General features: G+C 51.5%; 2 long non-coding RNA genes across 2 annotated transcripts; both read right to left on the reverse strand.

Moving 5' to 3' along the window:
* Nucleotides 1–365: 365 nt before the first annotated feature.
* On the reverse strand, nt 366–664 carry LOC136305072 (uncharacterized). The gene is made up of 3 exons (XR_010724998.1): nt 621–664; nt 501–542; nt 366–402 (listed from the first exon to the last, which is right to left on the reverse strand). It is a non-coding gene; the product is annotated as an uncharacterized lncRNA (long non-coding RNA).
* Nucleotides 665–2,629: 1,965 nt separating this feature from the next.
* LOC136305077 (uncharacterized) lies at nt 2,630–4,848 on the reverse strand. Its single transcript, XR_010725003.1, has 9 exons — nt 4,783–4,848; nt 4,663–4,704; nt 4,517–4,561; nt 4,381–4,422; nt 4,237–4,285; nt 4,105–4,146; nt 3,880–4,014; nt 3,693–3,772; nt 2,630–3,615 (listed from the first exon to the last, which is right to left on the reverse strand). It is a non-coding gene; the product is annotated as an uncharacterized lncRNA (long non-coding RNA).
* Between the last annotated feature and the right edge of the window lie 1,081 nt (nt 4,849–5,929).

The following is a 5,929-nucleotide window of genomic DNA, read 5'->3' on the forward strand; positions in this document are numbered from 1 at the left end:
AGGCTGAGTCACTGAGAAAACACAATCACCACAATCTAACAGAACTCAGTAATACATAAAGCTCAAGCTGATACCCACCAAGCCACTGGCATCCAGGACCAGGAAATCTTGCAAGTGAACCACCTAAAATGAAAGTAAATTAAACAGTGGATGTTAGAGTTACACCAGAAATGGAGACCTGAGCAATGACAGCAGCTTCCATCCACCAGTCAATGCTCACCTAGGCAGCTGGTCCTGGACTGCCAAGCTCCCGCTTTACCTCCTAAAAATAAAAACAAAAAACAAGGCTGTAGCAGAGTCACAATGTACATCCCCCTGGCAAAACCAAACTGGGACTGACTTAAACTCACACCCACCTGGCCGCTGCCAGCCTGAGCCACGACAACCTAACAAGCAGACCACCTGAAATAAAACAAAAATCAACAGTGGATGGTTAGACTTGAGCCAGAAATGGAGAGCGGAGCAACAACAACAGCTGCTGTCCACCAGTGAATGCTCACCTGGCCCGCTTCTCCTGGACTGGCAATATCCTGCATAAGCTCCTAAAAACAAAGACAAAGGTCAGGGCTGTAACAGAGCCACCATTTACACCTCCCCTGCAAAGACCGACCGGGACTGACCTTCTCGGGGGAACCGACGCCACCCATAGGGGCTGCTCTGCCAGAGGGTTATTCCATCTGCATCTGAAAGAAAGTTAGGACAAGAGTCAAAGGGCTGCAGGATAACTTGACAGCTCCACACATCTTGGGTCAATCTACAGATCCCACCTAGAAGCCAATGCACCCTGCATTTCAAATTTGTCCTATTACCCCTACACCCAGCTGTGCGGCAGGGCAGAGCAGCTACGGGCCAAATACACACCCACACCCGTGACACAAGACACAACAAACAAAGGGACGCGACAGGGAAAGAAAACTCTCGATGAGAGGAATGACCCTGAGGACCGAGAGAACTCGGGAGCAGATGACCGAGGTAAGCTGAAAGGAGAGCTGACCGGGCTCAGAGAAACCTGCAGGAAAAAAGATGCTAAGGGGATGACTTATCCCAAGAACCGCAAAGATGAACACTCGAGAATGCTCCGGTCACACTCTGCTACCTAGCTTTGCATTCTTACAAGTCCTAATCCACCGGAATGGATGCTGGTGGTGCTCGGCTGTCAGTACAGCTCAGAACAAGACCTGGAAAGACATTGGACTGGATGCTTCTGAAGAGAGATACGATGCCTATGCCTGCCCGAGCTCCCGAGTCGATGGTCCGAGGGCATCGGCACCTGGCCGAGGAACTGAGAGTCCTAAGAGGCTAAGAGGGATGCCAGGGTTTTTGGTAGGCCCCTTGAAGGGCTAAGGCAAAAGACATGAAACAAAGAGTGCGCAACAAACAAGGGACACGACAAGCACCGGGACTGCTCTGCCCTGCACACCTCAGTGGTGAGATCAAAAGGGAGACTTTCCCTGTAGGAAGCCTAAGGGGCCGCTTCCTGGACAACCCCAGCTCCAAACCCAACTGAAAAACCACTCCCGGTAGAAAGCCGACCCGGCCCCCCACTTTCGTCCCCTCCGTGGCTCGGAGCCCTCCACTTATCTCTCAGACATCTGGAGATGCAGAGTCCAGGCAGGTGAAAAGGAAGGCTGGCTCTCCCTCAGGGAAATTCCTGCTAACACCAGGCTGCTCACTCTTAATCAGCTGCAATAAAGAAAAGCAAACATCACTGTGTGATCTTAGCAGCACAGCACCCAAACCCCAACAATTCTGCTACTCACCATCTCTTGAGAACGCCCAGGCCCTCAAGCCCGCTGCCTCGGCCGTGCTTGGAGAGTCATGCCATCGTCCTGGGGTAGGCCTGGATTAAGAACACACAGGGGATTTGACAGTGCTGAAACTTGACAGGACCCTCTCTCCTCCCTGCCTCCCCAACTCCTCAGCTATTATCAAAGCCTACCTGGAAAGCAGCTTCAAACAGAGAAATTGAGGCTTGATCACACAGTCCTGTAATGCTTCTGAAGGGCTCACAAAAAAAGGCGCCCAAGTTCATGATCTCATGGCAGAGGGTACTTCAGCAGAAGAAGAGTGGACCACCTAAAACACAATAATAGAAGCTCAGAGGTGCACCAGAAATTGAGACCTGAGCGATTACAGCCACTTCCATCCACCAGTCAATGCTCACCTAGGCAGCTGGTCCTGGACTGCCAAGATCCCGCTTTACCTCCTAAAAATAAAAACAAAAAACAAGGCTGTAACATACTCACAATGTACACCTCCCCAGCAAAACCAAACTGGGACTGACTTAAACTCACACCCACCTGGCCGCTGCCAGCCTGAGCCACAACAACCTCACAAGCAGACCACCTGAAATAAAACAAAAATCAACAGTGGATGGTTAGACTTGAGCCAGAAATTCAGACGGGAGCAATAACAACTGCTTCGGTCCACCGGTCAATGCTCACCTGGCGCACTTCACCTGGACTGCCAATATCCTGCATAAGCTCCTAAAAACAAAGACAAAGGTCAGGGCTGTATCAGAGCCACCATTTACACCTCCCCTGCAAAGACCGACAGGGACTGACCTTCTCAGGGGAACCAATGAATCCCACAGGGGCTGCTCTGCCACAGGGTTAAACCATCTGCATCTGAAAGAAAGTTAGGACAAGAGTCAAAGGGCTGCAGGATAACTTGACAGCTCCACACATCTTGGGTCAATCTACAGATCCCACCTAGAAGCCAATGCACCCTGCATTTCAAATTTGTCCTATTACCCCTACACCCAGCTGTGCTGCAGGGCAGAGCAGCTCCGGGCCAAATACACACCCACACCCGTGACACAAGACGCAACAAACAAAGGGACGCGACAGGGAAAGAAAACTCTCGATGAGAGGAATGACCCTGAGGACCGAGAGAACTCGGGAGCAGATGACCGAGGTAAGCTGAAAGGAGAGCTGACCGGGCTCAGAGAAACCTGCAGGAAAAAAGATGCTAAGGGGATGACTTATCCCAATAACCGCAAAGATGAACACTCGAGAATGCTCCGGTCACACTCTGCTACCTAGCTATGCATTCTTACAAGTCCTAATCCACCGGAATGGATGCTGGTGGTGCTCGGCTGTCAGTACAGCTCAGAACAAGACCTGGAAAGACATTGGACTGGATGCTTCTGAAGAGAGATACGATGCCCATGCCTGCCCGAGCTCCCGAGTCGATGGTCCGAGGGCATCGGCACCTGGCCGAGGAACTGAGAGTCCAGAGAGGCTAAGAGGGATACCAGGGTTTTTGGTAGGCCCCTTGAAGGGCTAAGGCAAAAGACATGAAACAAAGAGTGCGCAACAAACAAGGGACACGACAAGCACCGGGACTGCTCTGCCCTGCACACCTCAGTGGAGAGATCAAAAGGGAGACTTTCCCTGTAGGAAGCCTAAGGGGCCGCTTCTTGGATGGCCCCGTCTCCAAACCCCCGCCCGGTGGAAAGCCGACCCGGCCCCCCGCTTTCATCCCCTCCGTGGCTCGGAGCCCTCCACTTATCTCTCAGACATCTGGAGATGCAGAATCCTGGCAGGTGAAAAGGAAGGCCGCCTCTCCCTCAGGGAAATTCCTGCTAACACCAGGTTGCTCTCTCTTAGTCAGCTGCAATAAAGAAAAGCAAACATCACTGTGTGGTCTTAGCACCGCATCGCCCAAAACCCAACAATTCTGCTACCCACCGCCTCTTGAGAACGCCTGGGTGCTCGGGCCCGCTGCCTCGGCCGTGCTTGGAGGGTGATGGCATCGTCAGGGGGTAGGTCTGGATTAAGAGCAGACAAGGGATTTGACATTGCTGATACTTGAGAGGACGCTCGCTCCTCCTCTCCTCCCTGCCTCCCCGACTCCTCGGCCGTTATCAAAGACTACCTGGAAAGCAGCTTCAAACGGAGAAATCGAGGCTTGATCACACAGTCCTGTAATGCTTCTGAAGGGCTCCAAAGAGAGGGACCCGGTCCATCACCTCATTGGAGAAGGGACTTCAGCATAATGACAGCAGACTGCCTAAAACAGACAAAAATACAACCTTGGAGTTGCACCAGATATTGAGACCTGAGTGATAACAGCTGCTTCCATCCACCGGACAATGCTCACCTGGGCCACTTCACCTGGACTGCCAATATCCCTCTTTACCTCCTAAAAAAAAAGACAAAAAACAACGCTGTAACACAGTCATCATTTACACTGCCCCGGCAAAGGCAAACTGGGACTGACTTAAGCACACACCCTCTTGGCTGCTGGTACCCACGACCGGGACATTTCACAAGCGGGCCACCTAAAAATAAGAAAACAAACAGCAGATATTAGATTTTCACCAGAAACTGAGACCTGAGCAACAGCAACCGGTTCTGTCCGCAGATCAATGCTCACCTTGCACGCTTCACCTTCACCGCCAACATCCTGCTTTACCTCCTAAAAATAGAGACAAAGAAACAGGCAGTAACAAGGGCACCAATTACACTGCCCCTGCAAAGACAAACTGCAACTGACGTAAGCTGACACCTACCTGGCCGCTGGAATCCACAAAGAGGACATCTCAAAACCAGACCACCTGAAAAAAAAAAAAAAAACCCAACAGTGGATGGTTAGAGTTGCACCAGAAATTGACACCGGAGAAATAACAACTGCTTCTGTTCACCGGTCCATGCTCACCTTGCCCGCTTCTTCTGGACTGCCAATATCCTGCATTAGCTCCTAAAAACAAAGACAAAGGTCAGGGCTGTAACAGAGCCACCATTTACACCTCCCCTGCAAAGACCGACTCGGACTGACCTTCTCGGGAGAACCGACTCCACCGATAGGGGCTGCTCTGCCACAGGTTTAATCAGTCTGCATCTGAAAGAAAGTTAGGACAAAAGTCAAAGGGCTGCAGGATAACTTGACAGCTCCACACATCTTGGTCAGTCTACAGATCCCACCTAGAAGCCAATGCACCCTGCACTTCAAATTTGTCCTATTACCCCTACACCCAGCTGTGCTACAGGGCAGGGCAGAGCAGCGCTGGGCCAAATACACACCCACACCCGTGACACAAAACGCAACAAACGAGGAGACGCGACAGGGAAAGAAAAAATCTCGAAGAGAGGAATGACCCTGAGGACCGAGAGAACTCGGGAGGAGATGATCGAGGTAAGACGGATGGAGAGCTGACCGGGCTCAGAGAAACCTGCAGGAAAAAAGATGCTAAGGGGATGAATTATCCCAAGAACCTCAAAGATGGACGCTTGAGAATGCTCCAGTCAGAATCCTCTCCCTAGCTTTGCATCCTTACAAGTCCTAATCCACCGGAATGGATCGTGGTGGTGCTTGGCTGTCAGTACAGCTCAGAACAAGACCTGAAAAGACAGTAAACTGGATGCTTCTGAAAATAAATACGATTCCCATGCTGGCCTGAGCTCCCGAGTCGATGGTTTGATGGTATCGGCGCCTGGCCGAGGAACTGAGGGACCGGAGATGCTAAAAATGATGCCAGGATTTTGATGGCCCCTTGAAAAGCCAGAGAAAATGACATGAAATACAAGACACTCAAAAGACACAGAGTGCACAACAGACAACTGACAGGACATGCACCGGGACTGGACTGCCCTGCACCACAGCATTGGGATCAAAATTAATGCTTCCCCTTGACAGCTAACGGGATCGCTGAGTGGGGCTGGACGACGCTGCGCGCCGGACCGCACTATGCGGACGGGGACCGTTCTGCCTTGCGTGCCCCGTAGTTGCTATTGAAGTATAGCCGTTCCCTTCGGCTGTCCTAAGTGGCCCCTTAAGGGACACCCCTGTCCCCTCTGGTAGCTGTTAAACCGGACCCATAAATTTCTGACACCCCTGTCATCCTATCTCGAGGCCGTGGCCCCTGACTTATCTTTGAGATGACCGGTAAGGTGAATCCACGTTGGACTGGAAATAAGTCTGTCTC

Source organism: Chamaea fasciata, unplaced genomic scaffold, assembly GCF_029207755.1.
Source record: "Chamaea fasciata isolate MVZ Bird 193981 ecotype frontalis unplaced genomic scaffold, bChaFas1.0.hap1 SCAF_261, whole genome shotgun sequence".
Classification (NCBI taxonomy): domain Eukaryota; kingdom Metazoa; phylum Chordata; class Aves; order Passeriformes; family Sylviidae; genus Chamaea; species Chamaea fasciata.